The sequence below is a fragment of the Chiloscyllium plagiosum genome, chromosome 10, assembly GCF_004010195.1.
Source record: "Chiloscyllium plagiosum isolate BGI_BamShark_2017 chromosome 10, ASM401019v2, whole genome shotgun sequence".
In the NCBI taxonomy this organism is placed as follows: domain Eukaryota; kingdom Metazoa; phylum Chordata; class Chondrichthyes; order Orectolobiformes; family Hemiscylliidae; genus Chiloscyllium; species Chiloscyllium plagiosum.
The window spans coordinates 73,911,146-73,927,420 of record NC_057719.1 but is presented as its reverse complement, the minus strand read 5'-3'; the positions used below and the strand labels follow the sequence as shown (position 1 = coordinate 73,927,420).

Sequence of the window (16,275 nt, the reverse complement as noted above, 5' to 3'; positions counted from 1 at the left end):
TTTGGAAGGTCGAATTTGAAAGCTGAGTACAGGATTAAGAATAGGATTTTTGGCAGTGTGGAGGAACAGAGGGATCTTGGTGTGCAGGTACATAGATCCCTTAAAATGGCCATCCAAGTGGACAGGGTTGTTAAGAAAGCATATGGTATTTTGGCTTTCATTAACAGGGAGATTGTGTTTAAGAGTCGTGAGATCTTGTTGCAGCTCTATAAAACTTTGGTTAGACCGCACTTGGAATACTGAGTCCAGTTCTGGTGGCCCTATTGTAGGAAAGATGTGGATGCTTTGGAGAAGGTTCAGAGGAGGTTTACCAGGATGCTGCCTGGACTGGAGGGCTTATCTTATGAAGAGAGGTTGATTGAGCTTGGACCTTTTTCATTGGAGAAAAGGAGGAGGAGAGGGCACCTCACTGAGGTATACAAGATAATGAGAGGCATAGATAGAGTTGATAGCCAGAGACTATTTCCCAGGGCAGAAATGACTAACATGAGGGGTCATAGTTTTAAGCTGGTTGGAGGAAAGTATAGAGGGGATGTCAGAGGTGGGTTCTTTACACAAAGAGTTGGAGAGCATGGAATGCGTTGCCAGCAGCAGTTGTGGAAGCAAGGTCATTGGGGACATTTAAGAGACTACTTGACATGTATATGGTCACAGAAATTTGAGGGTGCATATATGAGGATCAGTGGTCGGCACAACATCATGGGCTGAAGGGCCTGTTCTGTGCTGTACTGTTCTATGTTCTATGTTCTAAAATCTGTTATCCTTGTGTGGTATGACCTGCATGTAACTTTAGATCCACAGCAATAGGGTGGACTCCTAGCAATTAGGGATGGGTAATGAATGCTGGCCTAACCAACCATTCCTACATCCAATGTATGAATGAATAAAAATAAATTTGTTTGAGTACTTGGAGGTTAAAAGAAGGTTGGGTGTAGTGTAATTATTACACAAAATTAGGACTCAGGGACTTAGGGTAATAATTATGACAGATTGATGATTGGTTACCAGACAGAAAACAGAGAATATGAATAAATTAAGCACTTTCAGGCTGGTAAGCTATAATTACATTGTGGGCCATATCAGTGCTTGGGTCTTAACTATTTACAACCTACGCCAATGAATTAAGTAAAGGTACTGAATGGAATGTAACCAAGTTTGCTGATGATACCATTATATAATTCCTAATAAAGGTTAGGTGAGTGGACTGATAGAATATAATGTGGAGAAGAGTAAATTCACAAACCTAAGTGGGAAAAATAGAAAAACAGAATATTTTATAAATTAAAAATATCTGGGTATCTTTGCATACTGACCACAGAATATTATTATGCAGGAATAACAATCAATTGGGAAAGCAAATTATATATTGGTTTCTATGACAAAGGAATTGCAATATGTTTAAGGAAGTAGGAGTTCAAGTATGTGGGGCCTAGGTGAGACCATATTGTATCTTGCAGAGTTTAGTCTCCTTACCTAAGGAAGAATATATCTCTCTCAGAAAGTGTTATATTTGTAAATAGTTTCATTATTGGTAAAGAGCTAGGGTCTAATTATTATGGAAATAAAGACCCTGGCGTTTATTCACTTTTACCCTGTAGTATTATATTGAGTAATATGGTCTGACGTTTTGCTCTGTATCAGCAGTGCAGAATCAGAACAATTCACAGTTCAGCATGACCATCCCAGGAGAAACTGTCTGGAAGGTCACATTTTCATTCCAGGGTAGTACTGGATAAAAAATGTGAGTCTTGGCAGTTGACTCCAGAAACAGTGTGGAGGCTGCTGGGAGCATAGGCAGGCTGCCAGAGGGCCTGCCTCTATGCTCCAATATTTTGTTACAGATGTGAGAGAAGGAATAAAACAAAAAAAAAGGCCTTCATCCTTAAACCTTCATGCCACTTCATCCCCACCGTACACTCCCCATGTCCCATCGTGCCAACCCATGTCACTTTATGTTATCCCCACCCATGCATGGACCCCTCTGCCCTCCATGCCAACTTATACATTTGCAGAACCCTCTCCAGGGCTCCTCATAACCCTGTACTTACACCATCACCTTTAGTTTTCCATGCCAACTTAATGCCAACTCAGAAAAGCACTGGCCACCACACATTACTCTTTTCTCTTAGATGTACCACATCAAATCATCCAGTACCAATCAGGGGCAGAACTTAGGATAAATGCTGAAATTTAATAAAATTTTAAAGTCCATATTGATGAATTTACTATTTTAAAATAGAAATCCTTCGATTGATTTAAAACCTGTTAACTAAATTTAGCTTCCTTTACTCCCTCACAAATTCAACCTATGTTATTCATAGTCCAACTTAAAAGAATTCATAACCATCTTAAAATGTTTGTCAAACTGTGAATTGAAAACCGCACCATTGTGAGAGTGAAAGGTTACTCAATCAGTCAGGAGGGAAAAAGTGAGGACTGCAGATTCTGGAGATCAGAGCTGAAAAATGTGTTGCTGGAAAAGCGCAGCAGGTCAGGCAGCATCCAAGGAGCAGAGGAATCGACATTTCAGGCATAAGCCGAAGAAGGGCTTTTCCAGCAACACATTTTTCTACTCAATCAGTCATACAGCATTAATCCTGTCCCAATAGAGCTCAGTCTTATGTCAACAGACAGAGTTAAATTGCAAGTAAAACTGATCTTTTACTTCTAGACTGTAGAGAATTCTTCTAAAATATGTAGCGAGCACAAAATCCAAATGCAGAAACATTGACAGATTGATTGATTGCTCTTTTAAAAGCCCCATTGATAGCTCCAAAGAGTTTATGCAATTTCTTTTGTATTCACTCATGTTTGCTTTCATCAATCCCAAAGGCACCTGACCGGACCAAAAAATATTCTGGGACCCTATTCAAATATGTACTTTACCTCTCCAAATGAGTATCATATCATTCCAAAAAACTCTAGTAACATTAGACTTTGTCCTACACAGGTCCAAGTGCACAGGTCATGTTTCAGACAGCCCCCTGATGAAAATCAGATCAGATTGAAGCAGTCATACTTTAACATGTGCTGGGGCCTCCATGAATTACTGATGTCCAGATGATAAGCCACACTGAGTTCCCCCCTGACCTGTGTTTGATGCAGGTCTTCTGGTTCATTTTTGTTAAGAAAAAAGAGCCTATCTTTGTGACATTTCAGGCCAATATATTGGTTTAGTAGTAACATGGAAAATAGCAACATGCATTGGTAGACAGGTTGTTCTTTTGCAAGTTCCATTTGGTAGCACTGTGGATAACCCTTTCCATCACTTGACTGATGATGGACTGTAGACAGGTAGTAATTGGTTGTGTTGGATTTGTGCTGCTTTTTGTGCACAGGTCATTTGTGCTCATACCTTATCCACATTGTCAGCTGTTGTAGCAGAACTGACACAGCTTGACTGGGGACGCAGCTAGTTCTGGACCACGTTTTCACTATTGTTGCCAGAATATGATCAGGGCTCATAGCCTTCGCGGTAACCAATGCCTTGAGCTATTTCTTCATATCACATGGAATTAAGTGAATTGATAAAACCTATATACTAAAAACAAGGTTGTATGTTTTTTTGCCAAATTGCATTATGCTAATTTACTTTCTTGGCCCCATGACATTTTGATCAATAAGGTGTGTAAGCTTGGAGTAAATTTTTATATGAGACTTTTGGTACCAAAGGGACCTTTTAAAATTAATTAGTAACTTTGAAAGTCATTTCTGAAAATAAACGATTCAGATCTTGCATTTGAGAAGCCTATGTAGTTCTTACCACTGTAAGGAACACATCTGATTTGGATCATGTATTCCTCTCCACTTGAAAAAAAGTTACACTCCACCCCATATGGCAATACACAATGGGATATTGGCAAATACTTATCCCACTGCTTGTTTTGAGATGTTGCAGCAGAGGGGAGTATTTCTGCCATAAAACATCTATTTCTGTTTTGTAGTTTAACATTCAGACTTTTAATTTTGTCTGAAGCTGGTTTATCTGAGGATATATCAGACACTGACTAACTCTAATATGCATATTACAGAGATAGTAATATCAGTAGAACAATCAAACAATTGCTACATTCTTTTTGAAAAGTGAAACACTTAAGTTGATGGTAGTATAGAATGAAATTTAAATCACTCCAACTGCTGAAAATTGTGTGGGTGGATGGTTAAAATGGTTCACAGGACATATCTGCATTGATCATATTGTGTCTTACCTTCCAGGCTAAATTCAGTAGAAAAGGAAGCAGAGGCATCAGGTATCAGAGATAACCTTTCCTTCTGAGCATCATCAAGAAGCTGAGGAGCAGGACAAGGAACCTTTGTCTCTTTGGCAATGCATTATGCTTCCTTCAGTGTTAGTGGCCTTCCTGGACCCTCTTCCCTTACCTGAGTTCCATGGGTTTTATTTTGGATATGGTACCTTTGCCGTCCAAGATCCTGCAGTGCCCTACACCTCCCCAACATGCCAGCCAACTCTCACCTCCCATTGAGTTTGGGTGGAAGGTTTGCTGCCCAACTTGACTCTCATCTGCCTGTAAGCCATCCATTCCAGGTTTGAGGTCTCATCTCAGATTTCAAATTCTGCACTGGAATTACATGTCGGGTGAGCATTTGAAGGACCATGATTTGGTTTGTGTAATAGCTTATCATTCCTGTTTTTAAACAAAGGTCTTCACCATGACACTCTGCTGCAAACCATGATATAAAAGGATAACTCGCTTCAGGAAATTAAAAGTAAGCAATGTTTTTGTAAAGAATTATGAAAGGCAATACAGAGTCAATTATTACATTCAATTAACAATTTATTTCTCATAAGAATCACATATGTCTTTTGAGGACCTTCAGCTAACAGATGCAAGAGATAAAAATTGTCGAAATGTGTTGCAGGTGTGGTGTGGAAACTGTGTTTCAAGGTTCTATTGTATTTCAATGTGTTATAATTATAAGGAATGTAGCTGAGGGGAATCTTGGAAACCAGGTAAGTACCTAGGGCCAATAACTTCTCCCTGATTTTTAAATGAATATATTGCATAAGAACTCTGATTGTTAATAAACAGCTTTTATTTTATTGTTTACAGCATTGTTAATGGTCATTTGTGAGAAATATATGCAGGACAATGAGGGGTCAAGGGAGTAGAAAGAAGTTAATATTAAACTCCACATTGAACCCGGTATTAGCTTAAACAATGGGAATATTTAAAACCATCAGACCTTGTATCTTGCACTGCAGAAGCAATAGTCAACAACGCCATTATTTCTGTAATTTGTTTATGCATAATCATAAAGGTATGAAACATTGAAGACAACAGCTTCGGGGTTTCAAATGATTAATGAAAGGAAATTCCTGCTCATCCAATACTGGACGATGGACAAGTAGCATGGGAGAGATCAGGATGGTTGTTTGGGAAATGGAGAGCAACGTAATATGCTCTTGGAGGATGTCACCAAGGGGCAGTATGAGAATGAGGAATGAGGGTGTATCAAGTTTGGATATATGGGAGACTGCAGCGATATTGGAGTGGGGAGAGGAAAGACAAGGCCATTGCATATAAATCTCTGTCTTTGGCAGGGATATACAGGAATGGGCACAATCTTTTTTTATGGACTGTCCTACCCAGCTGGACAAGGGAGGAGAGGGGTTGACGAAGGGGATCTCTTCACATTGATGCAAAATCGGTTCCGAAAAATAGTCATACTAGATTCAAAATGTTAAGAACATAACAACTATGTTCTTAATTCAATTCAGCAATTCAGCCTTTCAAGCCTGCCGCACTATTCAATACCATAATGGCTGATCTCATCTCAGCCTCAATTCTATCTTCCTGCCTGCTTCCCATAACACTTGAACCCATTAATAATTAAAATCTGTCTCCCCTTAACTATACTCAATTCGTGGCATTCTGGGGCAGTGAATTCTGCAGAGTCATGAACTGTTGACAGGAGCAATTCTCCTCATCTGTTTTAAATCTGTTACCCCTTATCCTAAAACTATGGCGATCTTTATAGATGCTGCCAGACCTGCTGAGATTCTCCAGTATTCTCTGTGTTTGTTTCAGATTTCCAGTGTCTGCAGTATTTTGCATTGATTACCATAAAATCTGCGTAAGTTGGATTCAAGTCTTATGCATTCAATTAGTCTGAGAAAAATTGTCCAAATTCTATCAGACTTCCAAAATGTTGGTCTTTGTGTATATACATGTAAAATTAAACATACAGCCTCTTCATTTACCCCAATGTTATAACTGCATTTTTGAAGAGTTCCTTTCTTCAGTATTTCCAGCAAATTTGTGAATGCATTGTAAATAAAGAACCTATTCAAACTTTTTACAAGAAATACTGAGCTGATGCCAGGAGCTGATTTTCCTGGCACTGTGTTCAGGTGTAAAGGACTACGTGATCACAGTGTAAAGAGGAAAATCACAATGCATAGGACAAAGCCCTTCAGATTTTCCAGCCATTCAGTTAAATTGACAGGAAGTTGGATGGGAATCCCTCCAGGTGATTCTTCACATCCTAGAGAGTTAGGAGAAAAGTCTGCCCTGCAATTTTAATGCATTTATGTACGGTATTATTACACAGAACAACTAGGGCAAGTCTGATGCAAAAGATTAAGCTGCAGAAAAAACATAAAAATCATATTAATACAAAAATACTTCCCGTCATGACCATAGTGCTTAAGAGCAACAATACGTCGAGACTGTGAACTGGTAGGACACAAGTTGTTCCACTGTTCCTAATTTGAAGTAGTTTTTTTTCCATGGAGAGGGGTTTGCCCCTCATTGTCAAGCAGTCAGTGCCTGATCAATGCTCCTAGCTGAGAATGAGAGGGGGCGGTGGTGTCCGTCTGAGCAAGATCCATCTTCATCCACTCTCCCAAAAAACCCCACGGTAGAATCCCCAAACTGGCCTTGGGTTCCTCACTGGTCCTGGGTCTCCGGTAGGTGCATTACTGCAATGGAGAGCTGTTGGCCACCAGGGGTCCTTGATCCAATAGAAGGACCATCACAGGTCACCCAAGTGCCTGATTGACACTTAAAATGGCTGGGAAGAAGTGAGAACTGCAGATGCTGGAGATCAGAGTCAAACTGTGTGGCACTGGAAAGGCACAGCAGGTCAGGCAGCATCTGAGGAGCAGGAGAATCGATGTTTTGGGCATAAGCCCTTCATCAGGCATCCAAATGAAGCAGCAAATGTCTCTTGCTTGGGGATTAAACTCAGATCTGGCGTACTTTTGTGGTCAAGAGTATGGTGCTGGAAAAGCACAGCAGATCAGGCAGCATCCGAGGAGCAGGAGAATCGATGTTTCAGGCAAAAGCCCTTCATCAGGAATGAAGGGTGTTTGCCCAAAACATTGATCCTCCTGCTCCTCGGATGCTGCCTGACCTGCTGTGCTTTTCCAGTGCCACACTCTCGATTCGAATCTCCAAGATCTGCAGTCCTCACTTTTGCCTACTTTGTTTTGTGGTCAATCTATCTTAATGAAGATTAAAATAATCATCTGGAAAATTTACAAAATAGAAGAAAAAACAAACTGTGTCACCCTAGTTAATCAAGACATATAAGTTTATATTGTGCCAATAATGCATCACAGCCATTGAAGTTAATTGTCTTAGTCAGTTTTTATCACTGGCAATTTTGGCACTAATTGCTCATCCCTATTTGGCTTGAGAAATTGCTTGCCCTCATCTGTCACAAATTGATCCAATTGTGTGGTTTGTGCACTTTATTGTGCAGCCTATATTCAAATATATTAATATGTCACTGCAGTCACACCTAGACCAGATCAAGTAAGAATTTCATAGAATCTCTACAGTGTGGGTACAGGCCATCAGCCCAACAAGTCCACACCAACTCTCAGAACAGCATCCCATCTGACTCACCCTCTTACCCTATCCCTGCATTTTGCATGGCTAATCCACCTAATTTACATGTCCTTGGATGCTATGGGCAATTTCGCATGGCCAATCAACCTAATCTACACATCTTTGGATTGTGGGAGGAAACCAAAGCACCCAGAGGAAACCCACAGAGAGAGAGGGAGGATGTGCAAACACCACACAGACAGTCGCCCAAGGCTGGAATCAAACCCGGGACCTTGGCACTGTGAGGCAGTAATTCTAACCACTAAGCGACTATACACGTGAATGGCGACTATGGCAAGAATGACAAGTAACTGTTCCTGAAAGACAATAGGGAGCCAGTTACAACTTTGCAAAAATCGCAACACCAACGTTTCATACAATAATAATGTGGAGTTAAAATGCTGCAATGGAATTTGAACTCAAGGTAAGTGCCTTTCAGATGCAGATGTTCAATTGAAAGGTAGTCATTGTGAAGACTGTGTTGGAATCATACTGAAGTTCCAATGTGCCTGATTACGCAGGAAATGCCTGAGATGTTTAAACCTCTAATGGAAATTACCTGGTTTTGAGAACCCTTTCAAAATGTCTCCAACTCTGAGATAGAATCAAAGGGAGGAATTTCTCAATCCTCGAATGATGTGAGTATCGTTGAAGAAGTTGAGAAAATGGCATGGAGGAGCATCTTGATGTCAAGAGAGAGAAAAGGTCCTGTTTTTCAAATAAGAGTTGAACAGCGAGACAAGATTCTTGCCAGTGAATGGTGAGTAGCCTGTTTGCATGTATTGGCATGCACTAATTAACCTTGCCTTGCCTTATTAATATTTAATTTCCCATTCTCCCACTAACCAGATGAAAACGAGATGGTGAGAATTCCCAAATTAAAAGTCAGAACAGTTATCTGTCAATTCCAGTCCACCACTTACCCCCCTACATCTTGGACACCAGGTCCCAACATGTTAAGGCATAGTTTATTGGTGAAGATTTTCACACTAGTATGGTTTTTCTCCCCTCCCTAGCTGGTGAGGAGGGTGGTGAAAAGGGGAAATAATTAGCATTGCAATCTCTCCTGTGCTATGATTAACACTCCCTTTGTCTTTTGCTCCGGGCACTCTCAGAATCGGTTTTACACACTCCTTCTCCCCCCTTTGTCACTAACATACATAAATAAAATCATTTTCAAGCCCCCTTCAGTACAGGTTGTTCTCATATAAAGCATGTTTTGGCAGCGCGATTTGGCTATAATATCACTGAAGAATTACGGAATGGTATTTTCAAGAATGCTTACCTCTGTTTTCAATAGCATGATTCCAGTGGGGATCGTTTCACACTTTTGTTCTGTGCATGCAGTGATGTCAGCTGCTGCTAGAGTATGTGAGAGGTACACGACTGTACATTGAGCAGCTTCATCTCAAACATTAAATAATGAATGTTCATTGCTCCCCCTCTGAGACAAGAATATTCTTGTGTAATTCCTGTATAAGCCCTGTATACTTCCTGCAGGACTGCATTACTCTTTATAGTTACCATTTGCTTTTCTAATTTGTTCTTATACCTGCATATCCCACAATCTAAACCAACCCCCAAGAAACAATCAGAATACGATCAATCACAGCCATCTACTTCTGCAATCACAACTACACCTGAAGGTGCTGCTGGTGTTGACCCTCTGTCCCTGCATTAACAACAGCTTTTCCATGTAATGTGTTAAATTTACTTTTATTTCATTAATAAATATGATTTCAACCTTCATTCAGGCTGTGCTATACTTTGCATTAGACCTTTGGGTGATTGTTGACTGATCGTGAGTAATATTTTTTGCTGGTCAACCCCAAACCCCACTTTTCCCACAGGCCCCATTATTTCAATTAGGCGATTTTCTATTAAGTGAAGTTTCACTGGAATGCAAAAATGGTGTTATAGGAGAACTACCCGTACTGAAGAGGAGTCCTTGGGTTCAAAGCATTAAGAGAAAGTGAGGGCTGCAGATGCTGGAGATCAGAGCTGAAAATGTGTTGCTGGAAAAGCGCAGCAGGTCAGGCAGCATCCAAGGAACAGGAGAATCGACGTTCCGGGCATAAGCCTTCCTGAAGAAGGGCTTATGCCCGAAACGTCGATTCTCCTGTTCCTTGGATGCTGCCTGACCTTCAAAGCATTAACTCTGTTTCTCTCTTCCTGGTTGCTGATTTTCTCCACCAGTTTCTGTTTTTATTTCAGCTCTTCAGAGTCCACAGTAGTTTGCTTTTAAATAATTGGCTGCGTTGACCCTGGGGAGATACCTACCCTCTTCTTGCCAGATCAGTAAGTAAATTCTGAGCGAGAAAGTCCAGAGGCAAACTTCTCAATTCCCCACACTGAAGGTCCTTGAGTGGTCAATGAATGGTCACTTAGGGACCTCTACTCATCAGCGGGTGAGAATGGTGGCTAGTTTCCTGACAAAGAAACAAGTTAGAGCTGCCTGCCAGGTTGAGCTAGTGTCTCCAGTTACCTTAAAAAGGGGGCAATTGGAGACTCGGATGAGGGCCAAAGGGGTGATTTCTGAAAGCCAACGCTCTACCGTTGCCTTTGATCTCTGACCTCTGACCGACCCCCATTAAAATGATTTACCTTCTCACTGCTTGGTCCTCCAAAGATAGGCCGGAGCACACAAAAGCTGCCATCGTCTGATTTGCTGGCAGTTTCCAGCCACCAAGGATACCAGTGTGGAGGCCTACAATACATTGGAAAACATGCTCCCCATACTCACCCCTCAGCTCGTAATGAGCTGTTTGGTATGTAATAGGTCAAGTTTTCTCCATCAGAGTACAGGGCATGTTAGCTAACATTTAACATACACACCCCCACACTTTTAAAAAATCATCCCCTCCCTACCGATTTCACAATTAAAATGTTCTTTCAGAAATCAAAGACAGAAGAAGGGGATTTTATTTTAGCATCAACAGGTGGAGGGTCTGAAGGAGTTCAGCAGTAAAAGCAGGTGGCTAGGTTAGTCATACTGCTAATTCGAGTACTTGCCACTTGATGCTGTTGGTTCCTAATGATCTTTCCAGTTCCTGTAAGGTAACAGGAGCCATGCACACCTTCCAAAAATGCACTGGGCTTAACATCTCTGCTACTTCCAATCATTTTGCCCTTGTTGTGTTAAAGTGCCAGAAGACTTATCACCAATGGTCATAAGGCTGTGCCCTTTAAATCTACAGCCTTCACATCCTCTCACTCACATTAATATGTGGAATCACTCGAATAAAAACTTTGCATGGAATGTAATTGTTATACCGACCTAATAACGGCCCATTTATTGTTTTTATAGGCAACATGAGCAGGAATTACTCAAGTTAATTTATTCTTCTTTTAATACTAGAGCAAGTAGAGCTCTCATAACACTGTAGTAATGTCCCCACCTCTAAGCCAGGGGACCCCAGTTCACAACCCACCTGCTCCAGAGGTGCACAATGACATCTCTGAAAAGGTTGATTCCACAAAAATATCTCCTGGAGCAAGCCAACAGATCATGTATCCCAAATCTCTCATTTTGCACCTCATCTAAAGAGGAAGCTAGTGATTTTTAAAAATGCTTTAAAAGGATTTAGGCATCATTGGCAAGATCAGCTTTTGTTGCCTTCTTAATTGCTCCTGAACTGAGTAACATATCACTATTAACACTAATAGTTAACAATTAAACACATTGTTTTAGGTTTGAAGTCACGTGTGTCAGGCAGATGAATAATGAGTGAACTAAATAGGCTTATATAACAATTCATGGTAATTTTCATCATCACCATCACTCAGACAAGCTTCTAATTCCAATTTTTTTCCTTTGTTAATTAATTGAATTTGAGATTGACCAATTGCCATGGTGGGATTTCAACCAAGTCCCCAGGGCCTTTAGCACTACCGCAGTTAGGCGGTAATGTGGGGGAGAAAAAAACAGGAGTGCTTTTGTGAAGGGCACTGTTTGTCACTGGCCACTCGGGTGTTAAAAAAAGAAAGAAAAAAAGAAGAAGGTGAAGAAAAAAAAGTCCCCAGGGACTCACGGTTTTCTAGTTCAGTGACATTAGCAATATGCACCATTTCACCAGTTGGAGGGATTCACAGATGGATACTAGTAGGTCCCACCTACAAGCCTGTGGCAACATTCTGCTTCTCTTCTTTTAGTACATTATAGAACCTGACTGTAAGCTACAGCATTAAAACTCTCATATTACCGATGGCAAAAGGGACAAATGAACTCAACTGATCAACAATGGATTTGAACGTCTCGTTTTCTTTTCTTCCTCTAGCTGTACTAAATGAAGAAGTAGAGGAGAGAAGTCAAACAGGCTTCATGCAATTTAGTGTAGATGACCTTAATCATATAAACCTGACCAACCACCAGGCTGGGGGCATCCACCCAAGGTCCAACAACACTGAAGAAGCTCACCAAGATAAAACAGCTTATTTGATTGATACTCCATCAAAAGGTTATTGTCTCCACCACCAACGGTGTGTGGTAGCAGAATGTGCCAACCACAGGATGCACTGCAGCAACTCACCAAGTTTCCTTCCACAGAACTTTCCAAACCCACGACTTCTCAAAAGACAAGGGCATCAGATACATGGGAACACCACCGTCTACAAGTTGCCATTCAAACCTCATATCATGCTGACATTAAGCTATTTCATTGCTCCTTCACTGACACTCAGTTAAACTCCTGAAACTCCATTCTTAACAGCACTGCTTATGCCCGAAACGTCGATTCTCCTGTTCCCTGGATGCTGCCTGACCTGCTGCGCTTTTCCAGCAACACATTTCCACCATCTACAAGTTGCCATTCAAACCTCATTTCATGCTGACATTAAGCTATTTCATTGCTCCTTCACTGACACTCAGCTAAACTCCTGAAACTCCATTCTTAACAGCACTGTGAGTGTACTTAACACCATATGGATTGCATTGGTTCAAGGTAGAGGGTCCCTGTCACCTGTGCAGCAATCCTGGCCTTATCAACAATGTTCACATTCTATGAAAGAATAAATAATAATTGGACAATAACACAAAGAGAAAAGCACAGAATGACCGAATACTGCAATTGCTCAGCACCGCTTCATGGCAGGCCCTCAGTTGACACCATTGTCTCTCAACTTAGCAGTACCCATTCCCTCTCAAACTTCAGAGATGCTACCATATGTGACAAGAAAGAGGTAGAGTAGGATTTCCCATGCAAGAGCTAGGGGATGTATTTCTGAGGACTTCGTTACAGTAAGATGAGAGCCCTTTGAAACATGTCAGTCAGCCTACCATTCTAGAATCAGCAATAGATCAGGGTTCACTTCAATCTTCACATATCCACATCATGGAGAAACACTGTAATAAGAAGTTGTGAGTATAGCCAATGGGCTTTCATTAACATCATAGATGCTGTGAAGTTATTTAGCTTGAAAACATTGATCTTGATGAAATTTAACAGTGCTGCTCATTGAATGTATTGTGTGTGCTGATGCATACAGAGAACAGTTTAAAAAGAAAGATATTTATTAATGCAAGGAGAAGATTAGATGGGAATGTAATTGTATGGCAACCAAACTTCCTTTACAAGAAATGATTCATGTTTCCTGCAGCAACAGGCCTCCTGAGCAGTTGTTTGCCGAATTAATCCTATCGCTGCTCTAGGCTGTTATGATCCCAGACAAGGCCAACAAATGTATGTTACAATCTCTAGCGCTTTTTTTAAGAGTAGATAAAGTTTTAAATTACACTTACTAAGAGAATAAAGCCACAAGATTCTAAGGCAAACAATCTCAATGTACAAAGTTAGGAAAGTAAAACAATCAACAATACATGGCTTATACACTAGCAGTCAGAATTAACATCTGTCTGAATACATGAATTAACAGACAGGCTGTGGTCAAACACCCCAAGTGCAGACCAAATAACAGATGTGGATAATACAGGTCCCTCAGAAACCCAAGACCACTACCCCTTATATTTTATGAGCTCCAATCTATTTATCTCAGCTACATCAAGCAAGTACTGCCCACAGATTCCTTGGCTCCCACTCTCAGTTAGACTGAAGTATCAATGGCTCCCAAGGCACATTTATAGCCATAGAATGGAAGCAGCTAATGGGCTCTGGGACTGCACTGCCAGCTAACAACAGCTCTCCACCTTCATGTCATTTTTCCATCTTCAGAGTAGGTGATGGTCTAATGGTGTTATTGTTAGATTGTTAATCCAGAAACTCAGCCTGGGGATCCAAGTTTGAATCCTATCATGACAAATGGCAGAATTTGAGTTCAATAAAAACCTGGAATTAAGAATCAAATAATGACCATGAATCCATTACCAATCATTGGAAAAGCTCACCTGGTTCTCTGATGTCCTTTTGGGGAGATAACTGCCATCCTTACATGCTCTGGTCTGCATGTGACTCCAAACCCACAGCAATGTTGTTGACCTTTTAACTGTCCCCTGAGCAATTAATGCTGGCCTCGCCAGTGGTGCCCTCATCCTGTGAAAGAATTTTTAAAATCTTTCTCTGAGTAATGACAAAAAACGGACTCAAAAGTACTGTTCACTTGACACCCAAACTGGAACATCCTGCTCTTCAATGTTAAAATCTCCACAGGTTGCAAGCTTCCACAGAATGTACGGACAAAGGGAAAAGGAGGTTTTATCAGAAGGCTTTCTTCCATATTCAGGTTTTCTGCGGTAAAACCCTTTCTGAGACCAACACATTTCTGTACTCCTTGATAATCCAATTTTATTACAGAACACATCTGCATCAATCAACATAGGTGTCTCTCACATTCCTGTTGTTCACTCTCTGACAGCACTGCTAAATATATGGATCCCCTATCACAGACTGTTTTGTTTGAGTCCTGGGTCCTCGGTCCCTACACAGATGTTATTAGCCATGGTTTTACCTTCCAGCAGCCACTCAGAGATTTGGGTTCGTATAGTAGAATGTCTCAAAATAATGATATTTGGGCCACTTGGAGGAAAGTAAACACCTCCCCATAATGGAATACTGCTGCTCACAAGTGGACTGAATGCTCAGATTGGGTTTAGAGGAGCTTTACCAGATTGCTATCTGGAATGAGTGTTTTGTGTCATGAGGAAAGTTTGGCTTTCCATTGGGATTTTGAAGAGTGAGGGTGACTTGAATGAAGCCTGTGAGGTGCTGAAGGGGTCTTGACAAGGTGGATGAAAGGATGTTGCCTTTGGTCGGTAAGTCCCAGATCTGCTTAAAAATTAAGGGTTGGCCTTTCTAGTACAGAGATGTAGAGAATTCTGTTCTTAGCATGCTGTGCGACTTTGGACACTCTGCCTCCGAAGATGTTGAGGTTGGGTTAGAGTCACAGAGTCATAGAGATGTACAGCATGGAAACAGACTCTTCGGTCCAACCCGTCAATGCTGACCAGATATCCCAACCCAATCTAGTCACACCTGCCAGCACCCGGCCCTTATCCCTCCAAACCCTTCCTATTCATATACCCATCCAAATGCCTCTTAAATGTTGCAATTGTACCAGCCTCCACCACTTCCTCTGGCAGCTCATTCCATACACACACCACCCTCTGTGTGAAAAAGTTGCCCCTTAAGTCTCTTTTTTATCTTTCCCCTCTCACCCTAAACCTATGCCCTCTAGTTCTGGACTCCCGACCCCAGGGAAAAGACTTTGCCTATTTATCCCATCCATACGCCTCATAATTTTGTAAACCTCTACAAGGTCACCCCTCAGCCTCTGACGCTCCAGGGAAAACAGCCCCAGCCTGTCAGCCACTCCCTGTAGCTCAAATCCTGCAACCCTGGCAACATCCTTGTAAATCTTTTCTGAACCCTTTCAAGTTTCACAACATCTTTCCATTAGGAAGGAGACCAGAATTGCACACAATATTCCAACAGTGGCCTAACCAATGTCCTGTACAGCCGCAATATGACCTCCCAACTCTTGTACTCAATACTCTGACCAATAAAGGAAAGCATATCAAATGTCTTCTTCACTATCCTATCTACCTGCGACTCCACTTTCAAGGAGCTATGAACCTGCACTCCAAGGTCACTTTGTTCAGCAACACTCCCTAGGACCTTACATTAAATGTATAAGTCCTGTTAAGGTTTGCTTTCCCAAAATGCAGCACCTCATATTCATCTGAATTAAACTCCATCTGCCACTTCTCAGCCCATTGGCCCATCTGGTCAAGATCCTGTTGTAATCTGAGGTAACCCTCTTCACTGTCCACTACACCTCCAATTTTGGTGTCATCTGCAAACTTACTAACTGTACCTCTTATGTTCGCATCCAAATCATTTATGTAAGTGACAAAAATTAGAGGGCCCAGCACCGATCCTTGCGGCACTCCACTGGTCACAGGCCTCCAGTCTGAAAAACAACCCTCAACCACCACCCTCTGTCTTCTACCTTTGAGACAGTTCTGTAT

At 41.3% G+C, this 16,275-nt stretch overlaps 1 long non-coding RNA gene across 2 annotated transcripts in view; it reads right to left on the bottom strand.

The window, feature by feature from the left end:
* LOC122553775 overlaps nucleotides 1–16,275 on the bottom strand; it is a 73,397-nt gene that overhangs the window by 16,792 nt on the left and 40,330 nt on the right. Inside the window, exon 1 of one of the 2 annotated variants that reach the window (XR_006312841.1) lies at nucleotides 14,197–14,291. The exons of the other annotated variant lie outside the window; for it this stretch is intronic. This is a non-coding gene — a long non-coding RNA (uncharacterized LOC122553775). Of the gene's footprint in view, nucleotides 1–14,196; nucleotides 14,292–16,275 lie in introns of those variants that run through there. 2 annotated transcript variants of the gene reach the window in all.